Here is a 17,519-nt window from a genome sequence, read left to right as displayed (position 1 = left end):
CAGTTGAGATACGAGTTGAGCTAATTCTCTCTCTTACCTGAGGAAGACGGACCTGACCCAGCCCGGCATGGTGTGGGTCATTGGTGTACGATAGTGGACGTTCAAGACGAACACGGTGATGACGATGGAGAGGGTGACGAAGATCATAGTGAAGAGGAGGTACTCCCCGATGAGGGGGATGACCAGGGAGGTGGACGGGATGGTCTCAGTGATCACCAGAAGGAACACAGTGAGGGAGAGGAGGACAGAGATACAGAGGGTCACCTGTTGGGTGAGGGAGAGAGAGAGAGAGAGAAAGAGAGAGAAAGAGAGAGAAAGAGAGAGAAAGAGAGAGAAAGAGAGAAAGAGAGAAAGAGAGAGAGAGAGAGAGAGAGAGAGAGAGAGAGAGAGGAGGGAGAGAGAGAGAGGGAGGGAGAGAGAGAGGAGGAGAGAGAGAGAGAGAGAGGAGAGAGAGGGAGAGAGAGAGGAGAGAGAGAGAGAGAGAGAGAGAGAGAGAGAGAGAGAGGGAGAGAAAGATGAACGCTGTAAAAGGTCCAGCATGTGTTGTTTATTGACCTAGGAGGAAGGAATTATTATTTCATTCCCATTGCATGTACATGTACACTACACACACAATATGGCCAATATAGCACGGCCCTTAGCCGTGGTATATTGGCCATATACCACACCCCCTCATGCCTTATTGATTGAATATAATATAATAAAACGAGTAGTTCTATATAATAATGTAACATATGTAGCAGACACTTTTATCGATAGCAACTTACAGTAGTTCATGTGAAGTAGGGTCTGCACACTCAGTTTCTCCGACACATGACCCTGTGTTGGTGGATTTGAGTGGGCGGACCCTACTTCATTACTATAGCAACATGCTTTAGCATTATTACGGTGCCTATAGGAAGTATTCATCCCCCTTGGACTTTTTCCACATTTTGTTGTGTCTCAACCTGGAATTCAAACGCATTTCATTGAGATCTCCTTGTCACTGACTTTGACAGGAAGTTATTTTTTATTGTCAAAGTCAAAAGAGAATTTGAATTCGAACAAATGTTAATGATTAATAAAAAATGAAAAACATTTCAAATAAGTAGAAAATGTGTCATTTTTTAAGGACAATTTCAACAAGATCTTCATTTTATAATTTGTAGCAATTCATAAATTTGTGATTTGTTTAATTTCTTTGACTGCAGATTGTATAAAATATAAAATGTCAGTTTTCACATACTATATAGTGTAGATGCTGGTTTGTTGCTGGAGATAATGGAAAATAGATTGTAACACAACAACATGACAACAGACATGACCACAAAGATGGTCAACACAGTCAACACAACAAGATGTGGTAAAGTCCAAGGGGTGTGGACACTTCCTGCAGGCACTGTACCTTCTCTCCACAGTCGGAGGGCAGGTAGAAGACCAGGACTGTTAAAAAAGAGATGAGGAGACAGGGGATGATGAGGTTGATGGTGTAGAAGAGGCAGAGCGTCTGATGTAGAAGGAGAAGGTGTCTGGGTAGATCTCCTCGCAACAGTTGTACTTGATGTCGTGCTTGTAGCCCGGAGCATCGATGATCTCCCACTCGCCGCTCTCCCAGAAGTCTTTGAGGTTGACCTGAGGTAGGTGACATCGGGTTAATTGAGAGCTTGATTCTGAGTAGTTATTTCATAAACATGCATTCATCTTGGTTGGATTACACAATTCTAAAGAACGGATTCAGTGACTGAGATTTAGATTAAAGGACTTACAATAGTCAAGTATTGAACACTGGACAAGACTGTAACTACCAATAGGATACCACAAAATTGGGGAGGAAAAGGGGTAAAAAAAAACAACAAAGATTTGAACACTACCCATAATTATTTTATAGCTCTATACCACAAAATGGTGTGTCAGAAAATGGATGTGCAAATATTTTTCTAACCTTTGACCCAATGAGCACCAGGTCGATCTTGGCCTTGTCGTAGGTCCAGGAGCCAAACTTCATGGAGCAGTTCTGGTAGTCAAAGGGGAAGTAGGTGATGTCCATGGGGCAGGAGGACTTAAAGATGGCAGGGGGAACCCAGGTGACTGTACCGTCAAACTTCAACAGAGCTTTGGTCTTATCTTCAACCAGGAAGTCTCCCACAGCACTGAAGTGGAGAGAGAGGAAGAGGGAGATTTATTTTATGTCACCTTTATTTAACTGGGTAGGCTAGTTGAGAACAAGTTCTCATTTACAACTGCGACCTGGCCAAGATAAAGCATAGCAGTGTGAACAGACAACAACACAGAGTTACACATGGAGTAAACATGTCAATAACTAAATAACTAAATAATAAGTCAATAACACAGTAGAGAAAAAAAAGAAAGAGTCTATATACATTGTGTGCAAAAGGCATGAGGAGGTAGGCGGATAATTACAATTTAGCAGATTAACACTGGAGTGATAAATGATCAGATGGACATCTACAGGGAGAGATACTGGTGTGCAAAAGAGCAGAAAAGTAAATAAATAAAAACAGTATGGGGATGAGGTAGGTAAATTGGGTGGGCTATTTACCAATGGGCTAGCTGCAGTGATCGGTTAGCTGCTCAGATAGCAGATGTTTAAAGTTGGTGAGGGAGATAAAAGTCTCCAACTTCAGCGATTTTTGCAATTCGTTCCAGTCACAGGCAGCAGAGAACTGGAAGGAAAGGCGGCCAAATGAGGTGTTGGCTTTAGGGAGGATCAGTGAGATACATCTGCTGGAGCGCGTGCTACGGGTGGGTGTTGCCATCGTGACCAGTGAACTGAGATAAGGCGGAGCTTTACCTAGCATGGACTTGTTGATGACCTGGAGCCAGTGGGTCTGGCGACAAATATGTAGCGAGGGCCAGCCGACTAGAGCATACAGGTTGCAGTGGTGGGTGGTATAAGGTGCTTTAGTAACAAAATGGATGGCACTGTGATAAACTGCATCCAGTTTGCTGAGTAGAGTGTTGGAAGCAATTTTGTAGATGACATCGCCGAAGTTGAAGATCGTTAGGATAGTCAGTTTTACTAGGGTAAGTTTGGCGGCGTGAGTGAAGGAGGCTTTGTTGCGAAATAGAAAGCCGACTCTAGATTTGATTTTAGATTGGAGATGTTTGATATGAGTCTGGAAGGAGAGTTTACAGTCTAGCCAGACACCTATATACTTATAGATGTCCACATATTCTAGGTCGGAACCGTCCAGGGTGGTGATGCTAGTCGGGCGTGCGGGTGCAGGCAGCGAACGGTTGAAGAGCATGCATTTAGTTTTACTAGCGTTTAAGAACAATTGGAGGCCACGGAAGGAGTGTTGTATGGCATTGAAGCTTGTTTGGAGGTTAGATAGCACAGTGTCCAAGGAAGGGCCAGAGGTATACAGAATGGTGTCATCTGCGTAGAGGTGGATCAGGGAATCGTCCGCAGCAAGAGCAACATCATTGATATATACAGAGAAAAGAGTTGGCCCGAGAATTGAACCCTGTGGCACCCCCATAGAGACTGGGGAAGGTGAGAGGATCAGAAAGAAAGAAACAAGGGAAATGAGGAGGATATTGTTGTTACACTATGAGAAGAGCTTTCCTTTGTGATAAGGGCATTTTAATGTTATTATTTTGCATTGTATATTGGAATAAAAGCAAAATAAAATAATAAGGATATGAAATTAATCGAAAATTAAACCCATAGAAAATGGAAATAGTTTGTATAAATGTCTTTAAAATCTCTCTTCACAAACAGTTCAGTTCAGCACCTACTTTAGTACTTGGTCCTGTGTGTCTCAGTTGATAAGAGCAACACCATATTTGTCGGTTCAATATCCACATTGATCTCATACACATACTAAAAATGACTGCTCTCACGGAAAAAAATATCTGCTAAGTGACATGGCAAAATCACTTGTTATAAAACACTAAGGCATGTTGTTATAGAGCACTATGTCATGGTGTTAGAGAGCACTATGTCATGTTGTTAGAGAGCACTATGTCAGGTTGTTATAGAGTACTATGTCATGTTGTTATAGAGTACTATGTCATGTTGTTATACAACACTATGTCATGTTGTTATAGAGTACTATGTCTTGTTGTTATACAGCACTATGCCAGGTTGTTATAGAGCACAATGTCATGTTGTTATAGAGTACTATGTTAGGCTATTATAGAGTACAATGTCAGGTTGTTATAGAGTACTATGGCAGGTTGTTGTAGAGTACTATGTCAGGTTGTTGTAGAGTACTATGTCAGGTTGTTGTAGAGTACTATGTCAGGTTGTTATAGAGTACAATGTCAGGTTGTTATAGAGCACTATGTCAGGCTTTATAGAGCACTATGTCAGGTTGTTATAGAGCACTATGTCATGTTGTTATAGAGCACTATGTCAGGTTGTTAGAGAGTACAATGTCAGGTTGTTATAGAGCACTATGTCAGGCTTTATAGAGCACTATGTCAGGTTGTTATAGAGTACTATGTTAGGCTGTTATAGAGTACAATGTCAGGTTGTTATAGAGTACTATGGCAGGTTGTTGTAGAGTACTATGTCAGGTTGTTGTAGAGTACTATGTCAGGTTGTTATAGAGTACAATGTCAGGTTGTTATAGAGCACTATGTCAGGCTTTATAGAGCACTATGTCAGGTTGTTATAGTGTACTATGTCAGGTTGTTATACAGCACTATGCCAGGTTGTTATAGAGCACTATGTCATGTTGTTATAGAGCACTATGTCAGGTTGTTAGAGAGCAATATGTCAGGTTGTTATAGAGTACTATGTTAGGTTGTTATAGAGTACTATGTCATGTTGTTATAGAGTACTATGTCATGTTGTTATACAACACTATGTCATGTTGTTATAGAGTACTATGTCATGTTGTTATACAGCACTATGCCAGGTTGTTATAGAGCACGATGTCATGTTGTTATAGAGCACTATGTCATGTTGCTATAGAGCACTATGTCATGTTGTTATAGAGTACTATATCAGGTTGTTATAGAGCACTATGTCATGATGTTATAGAGTACTATGTCAGGTTCTTATAGATTACAATGTCAGGTTCTTATAGAGCACTATGTCATGTTGTTATAGAGTACTATGTCACTATGACTGCTCTCACAGAAAAACATATCTGCTAAGTGACATGGCAAAATCACTTGTTATAAAACACTAAGTCATGTTGTTATAGAGCACTATGTCATGTTGTTAGAGAGCACTATGTCATGTTGTTAGAGAGCACTATGTCAGGTTGTTATAGAGTACTATGTCATGTTGTTATAGAGTACTATGTCATGTTGTTATACAACACTATGTCATGTTGTTATAGAGTACTATGTCAGGTTGTTATAGAGTAAAATGTCAGGTTGTTATAGAGCGCTATGTCATGTTGTTATAGAGTACTATGTCAGGTTGTTATAGAACACTATGTCATGTTGTTATAGAGTACAATGTCAGGTTGTTATAGAGCACTATGTCAGGTTGTTATAGATTACTATGTCTGGACTCACTTGTTATAAAGCACTATGTCAGGTCTCCAGATCTTGTTGGATGGAACTCTGATGAACTCAATCCCATCAAACTCTACTGGGGCCCAGCTCAGTTTGTAGTCGTTCCAGATCTGAAACACAAACACAGCATGAATGAGTGTATGTGTGTGTGTTAGGGAGTCACCTTAAGAAGAAAGGAAGATAGCAAGATACACACGCACAAATATGCACACACACACACACACACACACACACACACACACACACACACACACACACACAGCCTTGATTACTTTATCAAACACACCCCCTCGTGGATTTTTCCGAATGATCTTGAACTGAAACTTAACCATATTTTGTATTAATTTCTTCCTTTAACCCCCTAGAGTCTATTGATGCACCGGTGCGTCAATATAAATAATAGCTTTTAAGAAGGTCTTCATCAAAATATGTCAGCTTAAGCAAGAGATATCCTTCTGATAATGACATTAGAGATATCCTTCTGATATAGATATTAGAGATATCCTTCTGATATAGATATTAGAGATATCCTTCTGATATAGTTATTAGAGATTTCGTCCTGATATAGATATTAGAGATATCGTCCTGATATAGATATTAGAGATATCGTTCTGATATAGATATTAGAGATATCCTTCTGATATAGATATTAGAGATATCGTTCTGATATAGATATTAGAGATATCGTCCTGATATAGACATTAGAGATATACTTCTGATATAGACATTAGAGATATCGTGCTGATATAGATATTAGAGATATCCTTCTGATATAGATATTAGAGATATCCTTCTGATATAGTTATTAGAGATATCCTTCTGATATAGATATTAGAGATTTCGTCCTGATATAGATATTAGAGATATCGTCCTGATATAGATATTAGAGATATCGTTCTGATATAGATATTAGAGATATCCTTCTGATATAGATATTAGAGATATCGTTCTGATATAGATATTAGAGATATCGTCCTGATATAGACATTAGAGATATACTTCTGATATAGACATTAGAGATATCGTGCTGATATAGACATTAGAGATATCGTCCTGATATAGACATTAGAGATATCGTCCTGATATAGACATTAGAGATATCGTGCTGATATAAACATTAGAGATATCGTGCTGATATAAACATTAGAGATATTGTCCTGATTGATATTAGAGATATCATTCTGATATAGACATTAGAGATTTCCTTATGATATAGATATTAGAGATATCCTTCTGATATAGATATTAGAGATATCATTCTGATATAGACATTAGATATATCCTTCTGATATAGATATTAGAGATATCCTTCTGATATAGATATTAGAGATATCCTTCTGATATAGACATTAGAGATATCCTTCTGATATAGATATTAGAGATATCGTCCTGATATAGACATTAGAGTTATCCTTCTGATATAGATATTAGAGATATCATTCTGATATAGATATTAGAGATATCCTTCTGATATAGACATTAGAGATTTCCTTATGATATAGATATTAGAGATATCCTTCTGATATAGATATTAGAGATATCCTTCTGATATAGATAGAGATATCATTCTGATATAGATATTAGATATATCCTTCTGATATAGATATTAGATATATCCTTCTGATATAGATATTAGAGATCTCATCCTGGTAGACATTAGATATATTGTTCTGATATAGATATTAGAGATATCCTTCTGTTATAGATATTAGAGATATCGTCCTGATATAGACAGAGATATCGTCCTGATGTAGACAGAGATATCGTCCTGATATAGACAGAGATATCGTCCTGATGTAGACAGAGATATCGTCCTGATATAGACATTAGAGTTATCGTCCTGATATAGACATATATATCGTACTGATAAATATTAGAGATATCCTTCTGATATAGACATTAGAGATTTCCTTATGATAGAGATATTAGAGATATCCTTCTGATATAGATATTAGAGATTTCCTTCTGATATAGATATTAGAGATATCCTTCTGATATAGATATTAGAGACTGAAATGATCCGTAGTATCACTGTCTTAAAACAATTCCAAGTGTTAGCTTAGATTGGGCTTAGACTTTTAAGAAGTTTAAATAAAGTGTAGCCTACTGAATATTATTCAATCACCATGAATGCCTTTGATTGGCTCTTCAATCAAATAACTACAGGTCTTACGGTAAAAAATGTTCTTCAAAGCAGCTTGCCTGATAACACACACACACCCACACACAAGCAAACACACACACACACACACACACACCCACACACAAGCAAACACACACACAAGCAAACACACACACAATTGATTATCTTATTAACATTTGGAAGTAAGCAGCTGTAATAATGGGGGGCATATTTAATTTCCTGTTTCTAGCTACGTTTGCGTTCCCATTTGTTACCTATGAGAGCGCTAAAGTTTGTCAGCCATGTAGCTTCATGCTAGGCTAGCTTTCCCATTTGGTTCCTATGAGAGTGCTAACATTTGTCAGACATGTAGCTTCATGCTAGGCTAGCTTTCCCATTTGGTTCCTATGAGAGCGCTGAGGTTTGTTAGTCACGTCACGATCTGAAAAGGGATTGTGTTAATATGATGGATCTTTGAATACTAAACAAGCTTCTAAGCTTCAATTACTAAAGTCGCAGCTGCTATTGCAAAGATAAGCCACAAATGACGTGTGAATCAATGTTTCTTAAAATCTTTAGTCGTTAGGCACTATGTTAGTTTTCTCTTTCAACTCATAATATTATCATGAAAGAGACAGAAGTCATTTCACATTTCTACATGACATATTTATTTCAAATGAGTCCTGAGTAAATAATTGTGTACAAAGTATTAAAAACACCTTCCAAATAATGAGTTCTCCTCAGAAAAGCCTCAATTCGTCAGGACATGGACTCTACAAAATGTTGACAGCGTTCTACAGGGATGCTGGCCCATGTTGACTCCAATGCTTCCCACAGTTGTGTCAAGTTGGCTGGATGTCCTTTGGGTGGTGGACCATTCTTGATAAACACAGGAAATTGTTGTGTGAAAAACCCAGCAGAGTTGCAGTTCTTGACACACTCAAACTGGTGCACCTGACACCTACTACCATACCCCATTCACACACTTAAATCTGTAGTCTTGCCCATTCACCCTCTGAATGAAACACACAATCCATATTTCAATTGTCTCAAGGCTTAAAAGTCCTTCTTTAACCTGTCTCCTCCCCTTCATCTACACTGATTGAAGTGGATTTAACAAGTGACATCAATAAGGGATCATCGCTTTCACCTGGATTCACCTGGTCAGTTTGTCATGAAAAGAGCAGGTGTTCCTAATGTTTTGTACCCTCAGTGTATGTCTGACAGAGAGTTAAATATTGAAATGATGCCCGAATTGAAAACAAAAATGTGTCATTTTGGACAGGTATACACTGTTTAAAGTGTTGACATGTGTGTACTGAAGTACTGGGAGTGTATGGTACTCTCTGTAAGAGCTTTAACATGTTAACTCCAACATGCATGCTTGACTGATCAGAGAGAGTGAGAGAGTGTGAGAGTGTGAGAGTGTGAGAGTGTGAGAGTGTGAGAGTGTGAGAGAGTGAGAGAGTGAGAGAGTGAGAGAGAGAGAGAGAGAGAGAGAGATTGATATTATAGTGTTTCGGCCAGTACCGGTATACTCAAGGTTAGGATGGGTATTTCACCCAGAGACAGATGGAAAGAGCTAGAGAAGGGAGAGAAGCTCTCTAGAGGTCAGTAGTTCCAGAGAAGTCACCTGGCTATCTAGAGGTCAGTAGTTCATGTAGTTCCAGAGAAGTCACCAAGCTCTCTAGAGGTCAGTAAGTTCATGTAGTTCCAGAGAAGTCACCTAGCTCTCTAGAGGTCAGTAGTTCCAGAGAAGTCACCTAGCTCTCTAGAGGTCAGTAGTTCCAGAGAAGTCACCTAGCTCTCCAGAGGTCAGTAGTTCCAGAGAAGTCACCTAGCTCTCTAGAGGTCAGTAGTTCCAGAGAAGTCACCTGGTTATTTTGAGGTCAGTAGTTCCAGAGAAGTCACCTAGCTCTCTAGAGGTCAGTAGTTCCAGAGAAGTCACCTAGCTCTCTAGAGGTCAGTAGTTCCAGAAAAGTCACCTGGCTCTCTAGAGGTCAGTAGTTCCAGAGAAGTCACCTAGCTCTCTAGAGGTCAGTAAGTTCATGTAGTTCCAGAGAAGTCACCTAGCTCTCTAGAGGTCAGTAGTTCATGTAGTTCCAGAGAAGTCACCTGGCTCTCTAGAGGTCAGTAGTTCCAGAGAAGTCACCAAGCTCTCCAGAGGTCAGTAGGTCATGTAGTTCCAGAGAAGTCACCTAGCTCTCTAGAGGTCAGTAGTTCCAGAGAAGTCAACTAGCTCTCTAGAGGTCAGTAGTTCCAGAGAAGTCACCTAGCTCTCTAGAGGTCAGTAAGTTCATGTAGTTCCAGAGAAGTCACCTAGCTCTCTAGAGGTCAGTAGTTCCAGAGAAGTCACCTAGCTCTCTAGAGTTCAGTAGTTCCAGAGAAGTCACCTAGCTATCTAGAGGTCAGTAGTTCCAGAGAAGTCACCTGGCTATCTTGAGGTTAGTAGGTCATGTAGTTCCAGAGAAGTCACCTAGCTCTCTAGAATTCAGTAGTTCCAGAGAAGTCACCTGGCTCTCTAGAGGTCAGTAGTTCCAGAGAAGTCACCTAGCTCTCTAGAGGTCAGTAGTTCCAGAGAGGTCACCTAGCTCTCTAGAGGTCAGTAGTTCCAGAGAAGTCACCTAGCTCTCTAGAGGTCAGTAGTTCATGTAGTTCCAGAGAAGTCACCTGGCTCTCTAGAGGTCAGTAGTTCCAGAGAAGTCACCAAGCTCTCTAGAGGTCAGTAGTTCATGTAGTTCCAGAGAAGTCACCAAGCTCTCTAGAGGTCAGTAGTTCCAGAGAAGTCAACTAGCTCTCTAGAGGTCAGTAGTTCCAGAGAAGTCACCTAGCTCTCTAGAGGTCAGTAAGTTCATGTAGTTCCAGAGAAGTCACCTAGCTCTCTAGAGGTCAGTAGTTCCAGAGAAGTCACCTAGCTCTCTAGAGTTCAGTAGTTCCAGAGAAGTCACCTAGCTATCTAGAGGTCAGTAGTTCCAGAGAAGTCACCTGGCTATCTTGAGGTTAGTAGGTCATGTAGTTCCAGAGAAGTCACCTAGCTCTCTAGAGTTCAGTAGTTCCAGAGAAGTCACCTGGCTCTCTAGAGGTCAGTAGTTCCAGAGAAGTCACCTAGCTCTCTAGAGGTCAGTAGTTCCAGAGAGGTCACCTAGCTCTCTAGAGGTCAGTAGTTCCAGAGAAGTCACCTAGCTCTCTAGAGGTCAGTAGTTCATGTAGTTCCAGAGAAGTCACCTGGCTCTCTAGAGGTCAGTAGTTCCAGAGAAGTCACCAAGCTCTCTAGAGGTCAGTAGTTCATGTAGTTCCAGAGAAGTCACCAAGCTCTCTAGAGGTCAGTAGGTCATGTAGTTCCAGAGAAGTCACCTAGCTCTCTAGAGGTCAGTAGTTCATGTAGTTCCAGAGAAGTCACCTAGCTCTCTAGAGGTCAGTAGTTCCAGAGAAGTCACCTAGCTCTCTAGAGGTCAGTAGTTCCAGAGAAGTCACCTGGCTATCTTGAGGTCAGTAGTTCCAGAGAAGTCACCTAGCTCTCTAGAGGTCAGTAGGTCATGTAGTTCCAGAGAAGTCACCTGGCTCTCTAGAGGTCAGTAGTTCCAGAGAAGTCACCTGGCTATCTTGAGGTCAGTAGTTCCAGAGTAGTCACCTAGCTCTCTAGAGGTCAGTAGGTCATGTAGTTCCAGAGAAGTCACCTAGCTCTCTAGAGGTCAGTATTTTCCAGAGAAGTCACCAAGCTCTCTAGAGGTCAGTAGTTCATGTAGTTCCAGAGAAGTCACCTGGCTCTCTAGAGGTCGGTAGTTCCAGAGAAGTCACCTAGCTCTCTAGAGGTCAGTAGTTCATGTAGTTCCAGAGACGTCACCTGGCTCTCTAGAGGTCAGTAGTTCCAGAGAAGTCACCTAGCTCTCTAGAGGTCAGTAGTTCATGTAGTTCCAGAGAAGTCACCTGGCTCTCTAGAGGTCAGTAGTTCCAGAGAAGTCACATAGCTCTCTAGAGGTCAGTAGTTCATGTAGTTCCAGAGAAGTCACCTGGCTCTCTAGAGGTCAGTAGTTCCAGAGAAGTCACCTAGCTCTCTAGAGGTCAGTAGTTCCAGAGAAGTCACCAAGCTCTCTAGAGGTCAGTAGTTCCAGAGAAGTCACCTAGCTCTCTAGAGGTCAGTAGTTACAGAGAGGTCACCTAGCTATCTAGAGGTCAGTAGTTCCAGAGAAGTCACCTAGCTCTCTAGAGGTCAGTAGTTCATGACAGCGGGCCATAGATCCTCCAGAGGCTCTGTTCAGTGTAGCATGGCCACAGTGAAGCATATTGATTAAGGACTGGATGAATGTCTCCACACAGAGGGACACACAATCTCAAAGGCACACACACACACACACGCATGAACGCAGGCACGTACACACACAGTGGAAGCAAGGGTCCTACATTCATATTGATGTTTGACATGAACAAAATCAGACGGCTCCCTCCCTCCCCTCCCTGCCTCACCCCATCCCTGCCTCACCCCATCCCCTAGTAGACCTCTGAGGGAACATATTAGTCATCAATAAGATCATTGTGTGTGTGTGTGTGTGTGTGTGTGTGTGTGTGTGTGTGTGTGTGTGTGTGTGTGTGTGTGTGTGTGTGTGTGTGTGTGTGTGTGTGTGTACTTACGTGTCTCAGCCACAGATTTGTCTCCATGATCTGATTCACTTCATCCTACAGACAAGAAACAGATCATAGGTCAGCCTACGGCAGTGTGTGTGTGTGTGTGTGTGTGTGTGTGTGTGTGTGTGTTTGTGCAATGACTGTGTGTGTATTATTCCTATTTGTGCCATACACAGCCACCGCAGTCAGATAACCAGTCAAAACAGCAGAGTAATCTTATTAAATGTCACCTCTAACAACTGAAAATCTCAGCTGCGTCCCTACTCCCTACATACAGCACTTCATAAATACCTATTCCCTATATAGTGAACTACTTGACTACCTATTCGCTATATAGTGAACTACTTAACTACCTATTCCCTACAGAGAGCACTTCATAACTACCTATTCCCTATATAGTGCACTACTTAACTGCCTATTCCCTATATAGTGAACTACTTAACTGCCTATTCACTATATAGTGCACTACTTAACTACCTATTCCCTATATAGTGCACTACTTAACTACCTATTCCTTATATAGTGCACTACTTAACTACCTATTCCCTATATAGTGCACTACTTAACTGCCTATTCCCTATATAGTGCACTACTTAACTGCCTATTCCCTATATAGTGCACTACTTATCTACCTATTCCCTATATATGGGTAAAATTAGAATTGTAACTGGAGTGGAAGTCAAATGTAACTGGCGTAGAATTAGAATTATAACTGGGGTAGAATTAGAATTGTAACTGGGGTAGAATTTGAAATGTAACTGGCGTAGAATTAGAATTGTAACTGGGGTAGAATTAGAATTGTAACTGGGGTAGAATTAGAATTGCAACTGGGGTGGAATTAGAATTCTAACTGGGGTAGAATTAGAATTCTAACTGGGGTAGAATTAGAATTCTAACTGGGGTAGAATTAGAATTCTAACTAGCCGAGAATTAGAATTATACCTGGGGTAGAATTAGAAATTAAATGTGGGTAGATTTAGAAATGTAACTGGGGTAGAATAAAAAATGTAACTGGGGTAGAATTAGAATTATAACTGGGGTAGAATTAGAATTGTAACTGGAGTAGAATTTGAAATGTAACTGGCATAGATTTAGAATTGTAACTGGGGTAGAATTAGAAATGTAACAGGCATAGATTTAGAATTGTAACTGGGGTAGATTTAGAATTGTAACTGGGGTAGAATTAGAAATGTAACTGGGGTAGAATAAGAATTGTACCTGGGGTAGAATTAGAATTGTGCTGGGTTGTGCCGTGGCGGAGATCTTTGTGGTCTATACTCGGCTTTGTCTCAGGATGGTAAGTTGGTGGTTGAAGATATCCCTCTAGTGGTGTGGGGGCTGTGCTTTGGCAAAGTGGGTGGGGTTATCTCTTTCCTGATTGGCCTTGTCCGGGGTATCATCGGATGGGGCCGCAGTGTCTCCTGACCCCTCCTGTCTCAGCCTCCAGTATTTATGCTGCAGTAGTTTGTGTCGGGGTTAGGGTCAGTTTGTTATATCTGGAGTACTTCTCCTGTCCTATCCGGTGTCCTGTGTGAATTTAAGTGTGCTCTCTCTAATTCTCTCTTTCTTTCTCTCTCTCGGAGGACCTGAGCCCTAGGACCATGCCTCGGGACTACCTGGCATCATGACTCCTTGCTGTCCCCAGTCCACCTGGCCGTGCTGCTGCTCCAGTTTCAACTGTTCTGCCTGTGATTATTATTATCTGACCATGCTGGTCATTTATGAACATTTGAACATCTCGGCCATGTTCTGTTATAATCTCCACCCGGCACAGCCAGAAGAGGGCTGGCCACCCCACGTAGCTTGGTTCCTCTCTAGGTTTTGAGACGGCAGGGTAGCCTAGTGGTTAGAGCATTGGACTAGTAACCGAAAGGTTGCAAGTTCAAATCCCCGAGCTGACAAGGTACAAACTGTCATTCTGCTCTTGAACAGGCAGTTAACCCACTGTTCCTAGGCCGTCATTGAAAATAAGAATTTGTTCTTAAATGACTTGCCTAGTTAAATAAAATAATGTTTCTTCCTAGGTTTTGGCCTTTCTAGGGAGTTTTTCCTAGCCACCGTGCTTCTACACCTGCATTGCTTGCTGTTTGGGGTTTTAGGCTGGGTTTCTGTACAGCACTTTGAGATATCAGCTGATGTACGAAGGGCTATATAAATAGATTTGATTTCATTAGATTTTAATTGTAACTGGGGTGGAATTAGAATTGCAACTGGAGTAGAATTAGAATTGTAACTGGGGTAGAATTAGAATTGTAACTGGGGTAGAATTAGAATTGTAACTTGGAGTAGAATTAGAATGGATTTGAGCCCCTATCTCTAATCATTTCCTTCCCATTCTTAAGGCTTGGTTTGACTGACATGACAGAATGACTGCCAGGCTGTATCACAACCGGCCGTGATTGGGAGTCCCATACAGCGTCGTCCATGTTTGGCCGGTGTAGGCCGTCATCGGGAGTCCCATACAGCGTCGTCCATGTTTGGCCGGTGTAGGCCGTCATCGGGAGTCCCATACAGCGTCGTCCATGTTTGGCCGGTGTAGGCCGTCATGGGGAGTCCCATACAGCGTCGTCCATGTTTGGCCGGTGTAGGCCGTCATGGGGAGTCCCATACAGCGTCGTCCATGTTTGGCCGGTGTAGGCCGTCATCGGGAGTCCCATACAGCTTCGTCCATGTTTGGCCGGTGTAGGCCGTCATTGGGAGTCCCATACAGCGTCGTCCATGTTTGGCCGGTGTAGGCCGTCATCGTGTGTCCCATACAGCGTCGTCCATGTTTGGCCGGTGTAGGCCGTCATTGGGAGTCCCATACAGCGTCGTCCAGGTTTGGCCGGTGTAGGCCGTCATTGGGAGTCCCATACAGCGTCGTCCAGGTTTGGCCGGTGTAGGCCGTCATTGGGAGTCCCATACAGCGTCGTCCATGTTTGGCCGGTGTAGGCCGTCATTGGGAGTCCCATACAGCGTCGTCCATGTTTGGCCGGTGTAGGCCGTCATTGGGAGTCCCATACAGCGTCGTCCAGGTTTGGCCGGTGTAGGCCGTCATTGGGAGTCCCATACAGCGTCGTCCATGTTTGGCCGGTGTAGGCCGTCATTGGGAGTCCCATACAGCGTCGTCCATGTTTGGCCGGTGTAGGCCGTCACTGGGAGTCCCATACAGCGTCGTCCATGTTTGGCCGGTGTAGGCCGTCATCGGGAGTCCCATACAGCGTCGTCCAGGTTTGGCCGGTGTAGGCCGTCATCGGGAGTCCCATACAGCGTCGTCCATGTTTGGCCGGTGTAGGCCGTCATGGGGAGTCCCATACAGCGTCGTCCATGTTTGGCCGGTGTAGGCCGTCATGGGGAGTCCCATACAGCGTCGTCCATGTTTGGCCGGTGTAGGCCGTCATGGGGAGTCCCATACAGCGTCGTCCATGTTTGGCCGGTGTAGGCCGTGATTGGGAGTCCCATACAGCGTCGTCCATGTTTGGCCGGTGTAGGCCGTCATCGGGAGTCCCATACAGCGTCATCCATGTTTGGCCGGTGTAGGCCGTCATTGTAAACAACAATTTGTTCTGAACTGCCTAGTTAAATAACGGTTCAATTAAAAAAATGTAAATAACCGACTAACAGGCTTGAATGGCTGACAGCTGCAGTAGTAGTATTCAGGTGGAAGTCAATGACCCTGTTCCCCTCAACCCTTATTAATACACTGACTCATCTGACCTCACACACACACAGGCACACACACACACACACACACACACACACACACACACACACACACACACACACACACACACACACACACACACACACACACACACACACACACACACACACCTAAGATCACCTGCTGACAGTGCTGATGTGTCACTCATTCCTAATCGTCGTAGCAGTAAACTGCCCACCTTCATATGTGTCTTAATCCAAGCTTTACCCTGACAATAGGTTTATAACCTGATTGGTTCATTCACTTTGAACCATGCCTCTGTTATCTTCCCAAAGTGTTTTTTTTCCTCTATTCTGTTCTTTACGTGAGAGAAATCTAATCTGACTAAAGCAGGGGCATTATTCACAGAGCAGATGAGTGCACGTACACACCCACACACACACACATACACACCCACACACACACACACACACACAGCTGGGTGGGCACTTTTAGTGAGATTAGATTCTGACCACATTACTCTCATTCATCAGAGAAAAGCTAATGGAATGTGGGTGTGTGTGTTTGTGTGTGTGTGCACGGTACATGGTGTGTTTCTGTGTGTATGCTCAGGTACGGGTGTGTGCATTCACGCTTGTTTGTGTGTGTTTTTGTGTGTGTATGCGTTCCTGTGTGTGTACATCTGTGTGTGTGTGACTTACCACTTTTACGAGCTGTGACATGGAAACCTCAAACTCCACGGTGACGGGGTCTGAGACGTTCTCCACCGGCCTGATAAACTGGTTGTACCTCCGGAACAGCCTCCTGAACAACCTGTCCTCCCCTTTAGAGGAGAAGCAGTCTGGAGGGAGGAGAGAGGGGGTAGGAAAGAAATGGAGGAGAGGGGGAGAGGATGAGGGGGAGGGGAGGGGAGGGGGAAAGGGGGGGTTGGAAAGAAATGGAGAAGGAGAGGGGGAGGGGTTGAAGAGAGAGAAAGAAGATAAACAGAATCCGTATACAGACCCTTTTCCTGTTTCTATGTCTTGGTGTCACCTGCTGTTAGCAAAACTAAAAATTACAATTCACTTCACTCACTGTTGATCCTTTGATTGTATATGGTCAAGGTTTAGTTTACCAACATAGCAGCTGAACCCAGAATCAGACTGTGTCACTAACAGAGACACACAGAGAGGAATGTGAATGTTAACCTATTTAAAGATCTTACTCACATCGGCTACAGCGAGCATGATCACACAGTCATCCAGAACAGCTGGTGTTCTCATGCATGGTTCAGTTGTTGCTTGCCTCGAAACGAGCATGGAAGGCATTTGGCAGGCTCTCGCAACAGGGCAGCTCACGGCTTGGTTTCTCTTTTGCAATCCGTGATAGTTTGCAAGCCCTGCCACATCCGATGAGCATCAAAGCCGGCGTAGAAGTAGGATTCGATATTAGTCCTGTATTGACATTTTCTCTGTTTGACGGCTCAGCGGAGGTTGTAGAGTGATTTCTTATAAGCGTCTGGATTAGTGTCAAGCTCCTTGCAGGCGGCAGCTCAAGCCTGTAGCTCACTGTGGATGTTGCCTGTAATCCATGGCTTCTGGATGGGAAATGTATGTACGGTCACTGTGGGGATGACATCATCGATGCACTTATTAAATGTATTACTACTGATGT

General features: G+C 42.7%; 1 pseudogene; it reads right to left on the bottom strand.

Annotated features, from left to right (window-relative positions):
* Nucleotides 1-33: 33 nt before the first annotated feature.
* Nucleotides 34-17,128, bottom strand: LOC135534457 (neuronal acetylcholine receptor subunit alpha-3-like; annotated as a pseudogene).
* Between the last annotated feature and the right edge of the window lie 391 nt (nucleotides 17,129-17,519).

The sequence above is a fragment of the Oncorhynchus masou genome, unplaced genomic scaffold (assembly GCF_036934945.1).
Source record: "Oncorhynchus masou masou isolate Uvic2021 unplaced genomic scaffold, UVic_Omas_1.1 unplaced_scaffold_3431, whole genome shotgun sequence".
Lineage (NCBI taxonomy): Eukaryota > Metazoa > Chordata > Actinopteri > Salmoniformes > Salmonidae > Oncorhynchus > Oncorhynchus masou.
Note: the sequence above shows the minus strand (reverse complement) of the source record. Positions and strands in the feature narration are given on the sequence as shown.